This window comes from Podarcis pityusensis, assembly GCF_964106645.2.
Source record: "Podarcis pityusensis genome assembly, chromosome: 6".
NCBI classification, from domain to species: Eukaryota; Metazoa; Chordata; class Lepidosauria; order Squamata; family Lacertidae; genus Podarcis; species Podarcis pityusensis.
The window spans coordinates 41,379,303-41,395,539 of record NC_138030.1 but is presented as its reverse complement, the minus strand read 5'-3'; the positions used below and the strand labels follow the sequence as shown (position 1 = coordinate 41,395,539).

Below are 16,237 nucleotides of genomic sequence, written 5' to 3'. Positions count from 1 at the left end.
GAGGCATCTGCTGATGGAGCTTTTTGGGAGAGCGGCAAGCCAAGGAAAGGGAGCAAGAGATAAACACTGTCATTTAGGATCAAAACTCTTCTTTAAAAAACACAAGATGGCCGTGCATTGCCTGCCTGAGGGCCCCACTTTGGAGAGAGACTCAACCCAAAACCAGTGCATTAGCCTTGCTGTTTCCCACCTTAAGAAAACCTGTCAAACTCTGGCTAGAAAACATTGCAGGAATCCTTTAAGTTAGCAATGCCTAGGGAGGGGAATAAGGCAAACTTCCTACAGATGAGGCATAGGCCTGAGGCAAAATATATGTTTGATCTCCTGGAAGGAGGGGGAATTAAAGACCTTCTTAAATAGTGTACTCTGCACCAAGCTAAAGGCAAATGGCTTTTCCCTAGGGGAGGGAAAGTGTGTTTGTGAGCCAGGAACTGCTCTATTGCAGTCTTTATTAGGGAATGGTTTTAAGATCTCTCTCTTTCACACTCTCTCCAGAATTCTCAGTTTGCCTGCTCTGAAATGTTTTAGGCAGGAATGGGGGACCTGTGGCTCTTCATATGTTGCTGGACTCCAGTTCCCATCAGCCCCAGCCAACTTGGCCCAAGCTCAGGAATGATAGAAGTTGTAGCCAGACACATCCAGAGGCCCATAGATTACCATACCCTTGTTTAGGGGATAACTAGAAAATAACAGGCACAACAACAATGTAGTGTATTTCTTACATACAGCTTTTGGCAGCTCTAATGAAGTTTAAGGACCCATCACTGTAGCTGATTCCAATCTACTGCTAAGTGTAGTCTAGCTACACTGTATTTATAGCGACTTCAGAAGGTATGTCTATTTTGGAAAATGTTGCCAAGCTTCATGATTCTTTGGCTTGGAATACGAACCTTGGTAAACTGTAATTAGGAAGAGGTGAACTGCTGTTTGCTTGGCTCACAAACCATCTCAATTTTTTCTAAGTATTGCTAGTGAGTACAGTATTTAAAATTAAAGTGCTGGGTGGGGGAGTTGCAAGTCCCCACCAGGAAAGCTTGCAAACATTGAGATGCTGTATGTTTAGACATATATCCTCCCTTTGCATGCAAAGCTATCCTGTTACATTGTGTTAGTGGGAGAGAGACCAGCTCACTGCCTCACAGCTCTGCTCCACATGCTGAAATGATGGTAGTGTGGTGTAGTGGTTAAGAGCGGTGGATTCGTAATCTGGTGAACTGGGTTCACTTCCCCGCTCCTCCACATGCAGCTGCTGGGTGACCTTGGGCTAGTCACACTTCTCTGAAGTCTCTCAGCCCCACTCACCTCACAGAGTGTTTGTTGTGGGGGAGGAAGGGAAAGGAGAATGTTAGCTGCTTTGAGACTCCTTGGGATAGTGATAAATTGGGATATCAAATGCAAACTCCTCTTCCTCTTCCTCTTCCTCTTCCTCTTCCTCTTCCTCTTCCTCTTCTTCTTCACATGCTCAGGACTGCAATTTTCTGTCAGAATCAAGGAGCATGTAATACAAGACCAATGCCACCAAGTAAAATTGTTTGGGGACTCACAAGCCTATTCCCATCCATAGCAACACTGTGAGAGTTAATCCCTTCGTGATCTGTCAAAAAGTATTGTGGATTCATTGATTTTGTGAAGTCAAGCCACTTGCATAGCTGATTCACTACAGTGATGCACTTGAAATCGAAGGCCTGGGCAATAGCCTGTGTGGTAATCCTCCCAAACCCTTGCTTCACATTGCAAAGTGACCTGGCTTACCTCCTGGCAGTGCAACTTCTCTTACTACTGTACAAATGTAACTAAAGAATATGGGTTTGTCAACACGCGCACGCACCTGACCATCAAGCATAGGTGCCTCTTTGAGTTAGGAGCTGTTAAATAGGCTCGCCAGCCACCTACTTCTAGGTACCCTTAACAGCTGCCTGGCAGGCAGAAATTCAACAGGTGTGGTTTCCCTTCTATGCACCTTCATGTTGGCAAAATGTTTCCCTGCTCAGTCATACATCTGCTAAAGGCACATGAGCTTTGCTGGGTGGGGGTGATGTAGCACTCCTGTTGTGGTACAGTTCTTGCTGCTCAACATGATAATATGCATGTACCAAAACTGCTCGCAGAGCAACCCTATGAACGTTTACTCAAAAGCAAAATCCAATGTCTCTAATGGCACTTACCCTCTGGTGAGTATGCTTAGGATTGCCACCTGTGTCCAGTAACAGCAAATACATATTCTGAAGGTCTCGTGCATCTATCAAGAGCAGTCATCATTAGGTGCTGAGTATATTATTTGTTGTTGTTGTTCTTTTGATTAATACCTCCATTCATTTGCAACACCTTTCTCTGCCATGTGAATTTCTCATGGTTATATACATAGTATTGGTGGAAAGTGGAAAAGAGGAAAGGGAAGGGTGTTGTTAAGGAAAGAGAATTTGCCAGGGACTTGATCCTTAACTTAGATCAGTGCTAGAGTCCACTGGACCAGCAGTACATGCAGTAATAATAAGTAACATCATGCTTCTTCTGAGCAATGCAAAACAACTTTACCTCACTGATGAAATATCATAGTAATTTGCCCATGCATGTATGTGAACATTCATGTGTACACACAAAGATATAGATTGTGAACAGGAGGCTGGATTCCAAAGGGTATGTCTTCCAGTCTACCTTGAGCCCCAACACACATTTTTAGCAATTAGTCCTGGAAAAGAGCATTCTGTTTGGGTATAGCCTGGTTAATGTGGAGTAGAATGAAGTATTCTTCTGGGCTCCCAGCAGGAATGCTCACTCCTTTGATGGAGAGAGAAGAGAGTGAAAGGATTTGTCTGTGTAATAGATGTTTCCCCTGAAGGTCTGCGTCAGATCCCCAGGTGGGGAGCCTGTCTCTAGCTGCTGATATTCAATTCCATGTCACACATAAATAAGGGAGAACAAGCCAGCTCCTATTTTTATAGGCCTTTTATCTTTCACTCTCCCTGTCTCTTATTCTCTCTCTCAGATACACGTCCTTTCCTGCATATTCTGGGCTTTGCAGTACAGCACTAATTAACTTTGCTAATTAGCTCAAGCTTGCACTCACTGACAATAAATATGCAGTGCACTGTGAGTGCAGAGTATTATTAATGAAATGGACACAGACACCTTCACTGGGGAGAAGAAAGCTTAAGGGCTGTGTGTGCGCCAAGCGGCATCGAGAAATATAACGGATGTGGCAATGAATTTATTCTGCAGCTCATAAACCTAGTACATTTCCATCTCCTGAAGTAACAGACACCAGGGAAAGGAGCAAGGTACTATCAGTGTGTATGTCTGAGAGAGCAGATTCAGTAGTGGCCAGGGCTCCTGCAGCTTTAATAATTGTATAAAAGGGGAATTTTTGACAAGTACATCTTTCCCAACTGCCTATGTCCAGAATTGCATAATCTATATCAGGGGTGGCCAACTCCCAAGAGACTGCGATCTACTCACAGAGTTAAAAACTGGCAGTGATCTACCCCATTTTGGGGAGTTCAGGTCAAAGTTCTTGAGCTTTTTCTTAGGGGAGCCAAAGTTGTTGAGTTTCTTTGCAAGGCGTCACTAATCTACCAGTGATCTACCACAAACGTCCACTGATCTACTGGTAGATCACAGTCTACCTGTTGGGCGTGCCTGATCTATATAATGCATTAAAAGTGCAGGAGGTATGTCTTATACAGCACAAACCAAGTCACCCTGAAAACAGGAACAGAAAATAGTTTATTTTTTTTAAAAAAATTATATACTGCTTCATCATTTGCATTTTTTTACAGAAAATGAGACAATAAAACAACAAAATTACCATCAACCTGAACACAGCCTTAAAATGCCTGCTGGAACGAGAAAGCCTTAGCCATGCACCTGAAGTTCAGCAAGTAGGGTGACTGCCTAATCTCAGTTGGGAGGGTGTTCCACAGGTTTGGAACAAATGCATGGAATGCAGTTAGGAGCCATGTGTCTGAGTCATGGGGAGCCACCAACAAAGGCTCCTCCAGATAACTCAGGCTAAGATATAAGGGATCAGGTGATTCTTAAAATTATCTGGACCCATGTTGTTAAGGGCCTCATAAATTAATGCAAGAACCTTGAACCTGGCACAGTAATGCATGGACAGCTCCCTGGAGGCAACAAATATGATTAGGCTGCAGCTTATCAATCATGTGGGGGAAAGACCGTATTTCAGTAGCAGCAGTGCTTTTTTCCTTTAAAAAAATGTTTAGAGGTACTCTCATTTTCCTACTGATATTGAAATACTGCCCCTCAATGAGGCCAAACTTTGATTCACAAAATGTTTAGGGGTTTGTGTACCCCTGTGTCCCCCCAGAAAAAGCACTATCAGGGCCCCTGGTTTGCATGCAAAAGGTCAAAGGTTTTGTTCCCGGCACCTCTGTCCTGAATTCCTGGATAGCTGCTGCCAGTTAGTGTAGGCAATACTGACCTAGGTGGACCAACTGGCTGATTTGGTATTAGGCTTTTTCCTACATACAGAACAAATAATTCAGGTACTTCTAGGGCTGCAGAATGGGACAAGGCTGGTCTGCCTTTAATTGTTGTGCAGAGAAGGGCAATTTCAGCAAGGGAACCTCACCTACCCCATTTTTAAACATAAATATTAAAGATATAGTAGCGAGGGAATGCCGTACTCAGAAGCAGGAATCTGCACAGATGCACTTCTGGATCAGTGCATTGCATGCTCATCTGGGTCTCTCTGAACTGGTTGGATATGTCTTTCGGTGTAGATGGGGACGCACATCTCTATCCAGGACCCGTTGGTTGCTGTGCCTGATTAGTTGCACATTACTAGAGTTCAGTCAGAACCAATGTGTCTACTTTGTTCATACATTAATATATGGAAGTTGTATATGTGTCACCCGCATGTAAGTCCTTCAGTTTCCAAATTACAATATGACGTTGCCAGTGCTTTTTTGTGAATATACTCACTGGTATAGAGTATCAGCACCTTTTTTTCCTACCCATAGCAGCCATTTTGTGTGGCATTAACACCACTGATATCAAGAATATGGACACCTCATTTCCACACCCAAAAAAATTGGACTGTCTTCACTATGAACCACAGAAGGGTGCAGGACCCCACCTGATAGTTAAGAGTGTAAGTTCCTAGGACGAAAACTAGAATTTAAACTTAGCATTTTTACTCTTGATAAAAGCCTTTCCCCCACCTCCTTTGCTCACTGAAAGACTGCTTCTGAAGTTATTTTACATAACAGATTGAGGGTGGAATAAACTTGGATTGTTAGAAATAATAAGCAGAAAATACACAGTTGCTATGTACCTGACTCAAATCAGTTTCTCAGCCGTTGACCTGGGAATACAGCAGCCCATCCTTTATGAATACCAATTACTAGTAACTGTGTTATTCCATCAAAGTTCTAAGAAACTGTGTGCCTTTCACATATCTCTCAGCGCCTGACTAAGGGAAACATGGAGCTATCAAGACTATGAAGTCCATTTCTCTGAACTACTCTAGAGGGATTTTGGACCAGATGATTAGCTGGTGTAAAATCACTGGCCTCAAGGAAACAATGCTGGTTGGTGGCAACAGAAGATATGACCCATTGCTCTCAAAAGCTGAAGCTGTTTTGGCAGTGTGAGGCTGGATGTTCTTCTGTGGCTTTTCAAAACAACTGAAAACCTATGCAAGAGAGTTCCATTAAAAGTAGAAAGGAATAAGATGAAACTTATGGATTATTCAGTGCTTTAACCAACAGAAACGAAAAGGACCAGAGGCATTGCATTTTAAATCTGTCCTGTGGCAGGTTGTTTAGATTATCTAGCTCTAGAACAGGTGTGGGGAATCTTTGGCAGGTCAGATGTTGCTGAACTACAACACCCATTATCCCTGGCCATTGGCCATGTTTGCTGGGGCTGATGGGAGTTGTAGTTCAGCAATGTATGGAGGGCCAAAGATTCCTCAAACTTGGTATAGAAGAATGAAACATGCTCCTCAGAAAGCTAGAAACATCCGATTTGTTTGGGTCCCTTTGATTTAGAAAGAATTCACTTCTCCATTTGGATTTTGCTAATGTCCTGTGACATAATGAGTGCCATTGGCCCAATTATGTCCAGTGTGAGAGCAGAATTGTATGACTGGCTGTGACTCGGGCTGCCTTCAGACATGGGGTTTATTGTGCTAGGACTTCTGTCCTTATTTCTAATATTCCTTTAACACTGAAGTACCTGTTGTCTTATGGAACTGTGGTTTTTGATCAATATGCTGCCATGCTGTGCTAAATTTTAAATGGTGAGAAAGAACTGTATGCCAGGATTGTTGTTGTTGTTGTTTAGTCGTTTAGTCGTGTTCGACTCTTCGTGACCCCATGGACTAGAGCACGCCAGGAACTCCTGTCTTCCACTGCCTCCCGCAGTTTGATCAAACTCATGCTGGTAGCTTCGAGAACACTATCCAACCATCTCGTCCTCTGTCGTCCCCTTCTCCTTATGCCCTCAATCTTTCCCAACATAAGGGTCTTTTCTGGGGAGTCTTCTCTTCTCATGAGGTGGCCAAAGTATTGGAGCCTCAGCTTCAGGATCTGTCCTTCCAGTGAGCACTCAGGGCTGATTTCCTTAAGAATGGGTATGCCAGGATAGTGACCCGAATTTTATGTTGTGAAATTACAATGCAAAATCTCCAATGTTTTTCTGAGTTACAAAAGTTGCAAATTGTTTCTTTTCTGCAAACAATAAACAGGGAGAATAGCACGAAACTGCCACTAGATTCCACTAGATTTCCAGTAGTAGCTTTATGTCTAAAAGGTAAAAAAAATTAGGTAAAGAAACAAAGTGCTGCCTGATTGCAGCCTCAGTTATGGGAACTGGGGTCTCAACCAAGCAGCTGCAAAGTAGAAGGGAAAAGGTATACTGTATTTGAAACAGACAGGTGGTGGGTGTGAGGCTTTGCTAAACATTTAATGTCCCCCCACCCAGCACTTCCCCTCTGCAACCACTTCTTCTCACCCACCACCCAAGCTGCTGTTGTTATTATTATTATTATTATTATTATTATTATTATTATTTATTTATTTACTATTCTTCATGAGGAAAAGCAGCTGGGGAAGGGAACTCCAAGGGAGGGAAGGGTTAAGCACATACCACCATTTTGCGACTGTTCATCAGATTTCCAGGCATGATATGCAAATCCAGCCTGAGAATGGCTTTCCTTATACCATTTGCATTATATAGCTTTATCTTCTCCCTTATCTTCCTGCTCCCCCTGTTACAAAGTCAGATGCAACAGATGTGTGCCTTGTCTTATCCATGTCTGAAAAATGCAACAACAAAGCCTCTTAATTCCTTAATTAACAGTAACTAATCATTCGGCATTCTCCCCTTCTCCCCCCCCCCCACCATTTTTTTTTAATGCAAGTGCTTGTTTTTTGTGACAATGCAGAAATAGCCATGTCGCCAGGCAGAAAATGCAGGAACAGCTTTTTTCCTTCAAAGTGTTTTTTTTCCCCCTCCCTGCTTTTAGAGGCTGCTGGGGAAGGGAATAAAAGGACTAGTAATAAAAACAAGCCCATCATGTTAACGCTCCAGGGGAGGCTACTGTTTCATTTGTATTAATCTGAATTGGTTGTATTTATTTGCCCCCAAAGTAATAAATGTTCATCTCCATTCCGCAGGCCTGATATTTAATAAGGCGTCATTCACTTCCATAGAGACAGCCTGTTTCTTTCATTGGAATGCATAGCCTGACCACACTTAATTTCTCCAAATCTGGCTCTTTATAAGTAGGGACAGGAATGGAATTGGAGACAGAAGATCAAAGAGCAGGGCCTTTCTGGGGGGTCTGGTTAAGACATGAATATCCAGCACTTGATGGCTGGCTGGCTGCTGTATATGTGAATCGACTCCACTGACAAATCATTGCTTTTGAGGTGATGTTACGTAATACAGAAGTTCCTTCTATGGTGTTTTATCTGTGATGGCCCATTTGTGCATTGAAAAAAGCAATTCCTTGAAATTGCAGTTAACCACTGATGAATATGCATGCCTAAACTAGTGGTGTGGGACGCGGGTGGCACTGTGGGTTAAACCACAGAGCCTAGGACTTGCCGATCAGAAGGTCGGCGGTTCGAATCCCCGCAACGGGGTGAGCTCCCGTTGTTCGGTCCCAGCTTCTGCCAACCTAGCAGCTCGAAAGCACATCAAAGTGCAAGTAGATAAATAGGTACCGCTCTGGCGGGAAGGTAAACGGTGTTTCCGTGTGCTGCTCTGGTTCGCCAGAAGCAGCTTAGTCATGCTGGCCACATGACCCGGAAGCTGTCTGCGGACAAACGCCAGCTCCCTTGGCCAATAAAGCGAGATGAGCACCACAACCCCAGAGTCAGTCACGACTGGACCTAATGGTCAGGGGTCCCTTTACCTTTACCTTTAAACTAGTGGTGGTAAGGAATGAACTTTTGTTACCTCCAGTCCTTCCAGTAGACAGGATGCTCCAGCCCAGTCTGACCTGACCTGATGGACAACAGGGTGGGGTGACAGCAGATCACATCAACTAGATGGTTGGCCTGCTGCTTTTAGAAGAGGCAGATATGTCCCAATGTTATTATTATTTGGTATTAAAGCCAATATTTTCCACAGGATACATACCACATTGCTGGTTGTGTGCTGCAGCTTCCAGCGAAGAAGGAAGCTGCCCGAAGGAAGGGCTGCAGGGTAGTGGTAGAGCCCTGCCCTGCATGTAGAAGGCCCCAGTTTTAATCCCTCGCATCTCCACATACGTGTGGAAGATACCTGCTGCCTGAGACCCTTGAGAGCCACTGTCAGCCAATATAGATAAAACTGAGCTAGATGGGCTAGGAAGGCAGCTTCCTCTGTTCCTATGTCATCTGAATATCCATTTGGAATAGAAGTATAATGACAATCTCTCTCTCTCTCCCCCCCCCCCCATTTTTAACCATTCTAGCCATCAGAGATCATTTCTCATAGCCGCAACAGTCAAATTACAAGTGAAGCTAGAAAATGCACAGTTATTGTGCATTACAGGAATTTTACAGCAGCTTTTGCATGCTGCCATTGGTAGAAGAGCTTCTTTGAGCCAGCATTATCTCTACACAACGTTGCATTGCCAACCCCCAGGCACACTTCCTGCACCTACTGTTAAAACAGCTGCATTTCCTTCACAATGGTTTTCTTTGCCTGAAAGTTCACAGCAGCTCCAAAAGCAGCGCTGTGAAATAAGCATTCCACTTACTGAACCGGGGGGGGGGGGGGGGTTGCCTGTCAAGAAGCTTAATTACGCACACTGGCAATGCAACACTGCATAAAACCAGAGTTGTTCTGTTAATTCTCCAACCACGAGCAGCATCTATAAGGTGTGATGATAGTAGTACACAACATTTATCATATTTGCTGGTTTAGCGTGCTGTTTCTTTCTTTGTGGGTTGGAGCTCTGAAGAGTGGGATTCACGTAGCTATCTCACAGCTTTGCAAAACAGAAGGATGTGTCAAATATGCATGCGTAATCTCAGAGGCCTTCGCCAGCCACGCACACAAAGCAGCATACAGGTCTGCTCCACAATACACACATGGACCGTATTACTCACATAGTTTCACCATGATAAATTCAACTCATTCCTAGAAATACCACGTCCTTACACAACTGCAAAAAGAACATTCTAAGAAGGCTGTAGGCTGGGATGTGGGAAGGATTTGTGATAGTCAGATTACGGGTATATTGTTAGACCAGCAGATAAAGAATAGCTAGGGTTGCCATATCCCCAGGAAAACCAGGACATGTCCTCTTTTGGGGAGCCAACATGCCAATCTGGGCAGATTTTTAAATTTTAAAAGAAATGTCTGGGTTTTTCGGGTTTGGGCTCAGGCTGCTCTTCACACCACAACTGCTGCCAGCCCAAGCTTGGGAAAGAGGCACACACCCCTTTTTCCTCGGCTTGGGCTGGCAGTGGCTCTGGCTGTCCTCTTTTTTGCTCTTCAAGATATGGCAACCCTAGAATAGCAGATAAGAGTAGCAGATAAAGAACGTGAGTGCAACAGACGCTTCCCCTCCTTCCGTTCCTGATGACTGGTATTCAGAGACACATTGCCTCCAACAATGACAAGAGAGCATAGCTACTGTGGCTAATAGCCATCATCTTCCATGAACTGGTTTAATCCTGTTTTAAAGCCATCCAAGTTGGTGGCCATTGCTACCTCTCATGGGAGTGGATTCCAAGTTTAGTAGGTACTGTGTGAAGAAGTACTTTCTTTTGTCTGTTGTGAATCTTCCAACATTCAGCTTCACGGAATGCTCTGAAGTTCTAGTATTATGAGAGCACATGGGCTCTATGACATTTCTTGCGCTCCTGGGTGCTTCTAGATTGCACCCAATGTGCAGTGTTCTGTGCTCTCTTGTCTTTGTAGAAGAAGAGCACAGATCAAAGAATAGTTTGCTGTGTTATTTTAGTTATGCCCGAGACAGTAACCTGACAGCACAAACAAGTAGGTGCAGAACAGCTTATTGTCAGCCAGACACCTGATTCTGCGAAGGCTGTACTGCAACCAAAGCAGCATCTTCACTTACTATTAATAAACCTCCAATCTAGCAAAGCGGTTGGGTAGCGTTCGGCACGACATATCATGTGCAAGGGTTTAGTTGATAAAACAGTATTAATAACAGCTGTTGGGTGTGTGTGACACATTACTTTCGCCAAAGATTCCTTGCACTACCGGTGTCTTTTCTTACTATACCTCTGGGAGGTACCAGTAGGCTCAGTCCCAGCCCGGCAGGAACAACTTCCGCTGGTGATTAAACCCACAGCTACTTGCTCCATCACTCTAGGTTTCTCTGACTAGCAGTGACAAGATCTGGCCCTGCTTAGTGTGAGAAATGTGCTGTGTATCAAAGAGGCGTGCGATAGCCTTAAGCCAATTGCCGGTTTGATCTTGGGACTGAGCTCACTTGCTAACTTTCACTGTAGGTGTTGAGACCGTAAGACATTGTCCCTTCAGTTTGCATTTTATCTCTCCCCCTTCTTCGGCAAAGAAGCAAGCCCCAAACTTGGAACAATTGATGGAATAGCTAATATAAAAGCTGCTGGGTTTCTTTGGCTGGTGAGGACCCCATTACATCTTGTACAGTTGATTGCTTTATATCCTGCAACACCACATGACCCACTTGCCAGGGAGAGTATCTGTCAACATCTCTGTATTCCTTTGTATCTAGAGTACATGAAGCTCAAAGTCCCATAGCTCCTAATCCCACTTTCATCTCCAGCAGTCAAAGCAAACAAGACAATATGCCTTACTGGGCCAAAATTAACTGCAAGTTTAGAGAGATTGTTTTGATTTAAAAAATAATAATACCAGCAGTGCTTTTTTTCAGCTAGAGTGTGCTGTAGCACAGTTCCAGCACCTCTCAGCTGGGCACCATTATGGGCTGGCACGCTCCCTGTCCACTTCTTGCCTCTATGTACTTCTTAGAATTCAAAAATGAACATTTAAAGTCAAAATGGAAGCTGACCAGTGTCTGTGAGTCTATACTTTTTAAAAAAGATCTATGAATCCATCTAGCTCTTAGCCACTCCTAGGTGTGATTAGTCAAACTATGGGGTGGGGCCAATTCATATTTGTTTTCCTTCAAACCCTGCAGGGTTGGCCAGAGCCCTGGACCCTCGGCACTTTGGCGTGCCCTGCTGACAAGGGTCACAGCACTGGAACGGAAGGCGCTCCGTTGCTAATTTAGCAGGGCCGTACCAGAGCACCTTCCGGTCTGGCGCTCCAGTGCTGACTCACACCAGAGTGAGCTTCTTTTGGTCTGGAGCACCAGAGCTCTCCGAAAACTGGGACATTCTAGGATGCAAACCGAAGCTGGGATTGGCTTCTGTGTTTACGGATGTCCCATTTAAAACAAGACAATGGGGGGGTATGCTTTCCTTATTTCTAGAATGTGAATGCAGGCAAGCCCTACATTAGCTAAAATGTAGATCTGATTGCAGAATGGTTCACTTCTGCTTTCTGTCCCACATTAGCAACATTCTTCTGTACCCACAAACATCACATGAGACACTCAAAGCAGCTTGAGTTGTCATGCTGCATGTGGAAAGTAAACCACCTAAGGCCTATGTCCAGTACGTCCTGTGAGAATGAAGGAAGAATTGTCTGCCTGTATAGCGAGATGTTCCATGTCAATTTAACCCAATTTCACAACCCAGACGAAATCTCTCTGGGCTCACACAAGTGAAATCAAGTGTCTCTTTCTGTTGCCTTCTTAACTCTGCTCCCCAGAAGACAAATATTATTATTCAGAGATTAAAGTTTTAACATGCAGGCGTTTACTTAAGTTTTAAATTCACATTTGCACTTCATTTGAATTCATTTTGCTGTATAGATGAGTCCCAGGGCCTCTACCTTCTTTGCTGAGAAATCCTCAGGGCTGCTTGAAATTAGCTACTGCTATTCCCCCTGAAGGCTGACAGGACAAATTGTAGCAAACTGCTCTTTCAGAAAACTTAACCCACCAAATGAGACATGAGAGAGCATGAAACATCAGGTAGTTGGGCTTTCAAAATATATAAGGCACTTCCAACCCCCCCCCCCCAAAAAAAAAATATGACCAGGGCCAGCCCGGGATATTTTGCTATCTGAGACAAATAATAAGACCCCCCCACACCTCCATTCCACATACAAAAGCTGACTAGACTGGCAGCTGAACACTAGCAATGAGATAATGTCCTGCAGGCACCAGCGGGCAGCAGGCTAGTTTAGTGAGTGCAGGACATGCAAACACATTTCTGTCTTGCAACAGAGTAGAATGCTACCTGAGGTGCTTGCCACACTCTGCCTGATGGTAGGGACAACCCTCAATATGGCTCATGCATGCAAGCCCCTAAATCACACTAAATTATGGAAAGGTGACAGATATTGAAAATATATGTGAAAAAGGGACACGACAAGGTTGCCCAAGTTCCCCACTTCTTTTTATTTCGGTCCTGGAGGTTTTGCTGAATATGATTAGAAGGGACCAGTCGGTTAAAGGTATACAGGTCGGAACTAAACAGTACAAATTGAGAGCGTTTGCAGATGACTTAGTATTGACGTTACAGGAGCCAGAATCTAGTACTAAAAGGGTTTTAGAACTGATTCAAGAATTTGGTCAAGTGGCAGGATTTAAATTGAATAAGTCAAAAACCAAGGTTTTAGAGAAAAATTTAACACCGATTGAAAGAGAGAGGTTTCAGAATGAGACAGGCTTAACAGTGGTTAAGAAAGTTAAATATTTGGGGATTAACATGACAGCAAAAAATGGGAACTTATTTAAAGATAACTATGAAAAATGCTGGTCTGAAGTGAAAAAAGATTTAGAAATTTGGTCAAATTTGAATCTTTCACTGCTGGGCCGTATTGCTGCGATAAAAATGAATGTATTGCCTAGAATGTTGTTTTTGTTCCAAACTTTGCAGATTGTGGACAAAATGGATTGTTTCAAGAGGTGGCAGAAAGATATTTCTAAAGTTGTCTGGCAGGGCAAGAAGCCTAGAATAAAATTTAAAATATTAACAGATGCAAAGGAAAGAGGTGGATTTGCCCTGCCAGACCTCAAACTTTACTATGAATCAGCAGCTTTTTGCTGGTTGAAAGAATGGCTACTTCTTGAAAACACTGACATTCTGGACTTGGAAGGTTTTAATAATGTATTTGGATGGCATGCATATCTATGGTATGATAAGGTCAAAGCGCATAAAGCATTTAGAAACCACATTGTCAGGAAAGCGCTATTTAATGTTTGGTTAAGATATAAGGATTTGCTAGAAAACAAAACCCCAAGGTGGCTGTCACCAATGGAAGCGAAAGCCTTGAAAAAGGTGATTTATGCAAAAGAGAGCCTTTCACCTAAATTTCTGTTTAAAGATGAAAATGGAAGAATTTTGGCAATAGAAATACAACATCAAGGAGAAAAAATTTTAATATTAGGAATTTATGCCCCAAATGAAGGAAAATCGGATTTTTATAAGAAGTTGCATGAGACTATGCTGGATTATCTGGATTACAACAACATCATCATGATGGGAGACATGAATGGAGTCGTATCAACCAATATGGATAAGTCACAGAATCAAAATGTTACTAAAGAGGGAAGACTGCCAAAGACCTTTTTTGAAATGACTGACAATATGGACTGGATTGATATTTGGAGAGTGAGAAACCCCCTGGGAAGAGAAGGAACATTCTTCTCTGAAGCCCAACTGACTTGGACAAGAATCGACCAAATATGGATAACTAGAAGTCTGGCACCCAAGATTAGAAAGGTGGAAATCTGCCCAAAGACATGCTCCGACCACAATGCACTGAGAATGGATATGACACTGATCCCAACCGGCTCCTTTAGATGGAAGATGAATGATGGCCTGTTTAGAGACCAAGAGATTGTAAAGAAGGCCCAAAAAACTCTAAAGGACTATTTTGAGGTTAATATGAACACCAGGGTGGAAAAAAGAACCATATGGGACGCAAGTAAAGCTGTGATGAGAGGGTTCCTGATACAACAGAACACCATAAAGAAAAGATCACAGAATGAAAGGAAGGACAAAATTTTGGAAAAAATTAAAGAGCTAGAGAAGAAGTTAAGATCTAACCCAAAGTCTCAGCCGATTCTACGAGAAATTAAACTTTATCAAGCACAATATTCTAAATTGATAAACCAGGAAATAGAATGGAAGATTAAAATAATGAAGCAAAAAACTTTTGAATCGGCTAACAAATGTGGAAAACTGCTAGCTTGGCAGTTGAAGAAGAGACAAAAACTAAATACGGTAACAAACCTAGAGATTGAAGGAAGAAGCATTCAGAACCCTGGAGAGATCAGAAAGTGTTTTCAGAAATATTTTAAAAAGTTATATACTCAAGGGCCACAAGATGAAATTGAGATTAAACAATTTTTGGAGAAAAATGGATTAGCAAAGCTGTCAGAAGAAAACAAAACAATTTTGAATGGTAAAATAACACGACAAGAGATTGAGCAGGCCATCCAGAACATGAAACAGGGCAAATCGCCAGGGCCAGATGGGCTGACCTCCATCTACTATAAGACATTGAAAGACTACTTGATACAACCATTGTTGGAGGTCAGCAATGAAATTATGGAGGGGAAGAAGGCGCCGGAATCATGGAAAGAAGCTTTTATCACATTGATACCAAAATCGGAAAGTGAAAAGACACAATTAAAGAACTACCGTCCCATTTCCCTTTTAAATGTGGATTACAAAATATTTGCAGATGTTTTGGCACGTAGATTTAAGAAAGTTCTAAATGAAGTAATTCATAAAGACCAGGCAGGCTTTCTCCCAGGCAGACAAATGTATGCTAATACAAGGAACATCATAGATATATTGGAACTTTTGCAAACAAACATAAATACTAAAGCAGTTTTAATCTTTATAGATGCGGAGAAGGCCTTTGACAACATATCCTGGAAATTTATGAAAGGGAATTTAAAAGAAATGGGAGTGGGACGGGGGTTTGAGAATGGGATTGAGGCAATATACTCAGAACAAAAGGCTAAACTGATAGTTAACAATGTGGTTACAGAAGAGTTCAAAATTGAAAAAGGTACACGACAAGGCTGTCCGATTTCCCCACTATTATTTATCTCGGTTCTGGAAGTGCTCCTGAATATGATTAGAGGGGACCGGCTGGTGGAAGGGATCCAGGTCGGAGCGAAACAATATAAACTTAAAGCGTTTGCAGATGACCTAGTTTTGACATTACAGGAGCCGGAATCTAGTACGAAAAGAGTATTACAACTGATTCAAAACTTTGGTCGAGTGGCGGGATTTAAATTAAATAAACAAAAAACCAAGGTATTGGGGAAAAATTTGACAGATACTGAGTCGGAACGGTTTCAGAGGGAGACAGAGTTAACGGTGGTCAAGAAAGTGAAATACCTAGGGGTAAACATAACAGCAAGAAATCTGAGTTTATTTAAAGATAACTATGAAAAATGTTGGTTAGAAATTAAGAGAGACTTGGATAGTTGGTCAAGATTAAAACTTTCTTTGTTAGGCCGAATAGCTGCCATCAAGATGAATGTATTGCCAAAAATGTTATTTTTGTTTCAGACACTACAGATTGTAGACAAGACAGAGTGTTTCCGGAAGTGGCAGAAAGATATTTCTAAGTTTGTCTGGCAGGGCAAAAAGCCCAGAATTAAGTTTAAGATATTAACGGATGCAAAAGAAAGAGGGGGCTTTGCCCTGCCAGACCTAAAGCTGTATTA

General features: G+C 42.7%; 1 long non-coding RNA gene across 4 annotated transcripts; it reads right to left on the bottom strand.

The window, feature by feature from the left end:
* Positions 1 to 3,777: 3,777 nt before the first annotated feature.
* LOC308479467 lies at positions 3,778 to 10,625 on the bottom strand. Of its 4 annotated transcripts, none has more exons than XR_013987686.1 (3): positions 7,114 to 10,623; positions 6,202 to 6,770; positions 3,778 to 5,656 (listed from the first exon to the last, which is right to left on the bottom strand). It is a non-coding gene; the product is annotated as an uncharacterized lncRNA (long non-coding RNA). The 4 variants fall into 4 exon arrangements; XR_013987685.1 differs by lacking the exon at positions 3,778 to 5,656 and having other exon boundaries at positions 6,129 to 6,770; positions 7,114 to 7,282; positions 8,431 to 10,625; XR_013987683.1 differs by lacking the exon at positions 3,778 to 5,656 and having other exon boundaries at positions 6,129 to 6,770; positions 7,114 to 10,625.
* Positions 10,626 to 16,237: the final 5,612 nt, after the last annotated feature.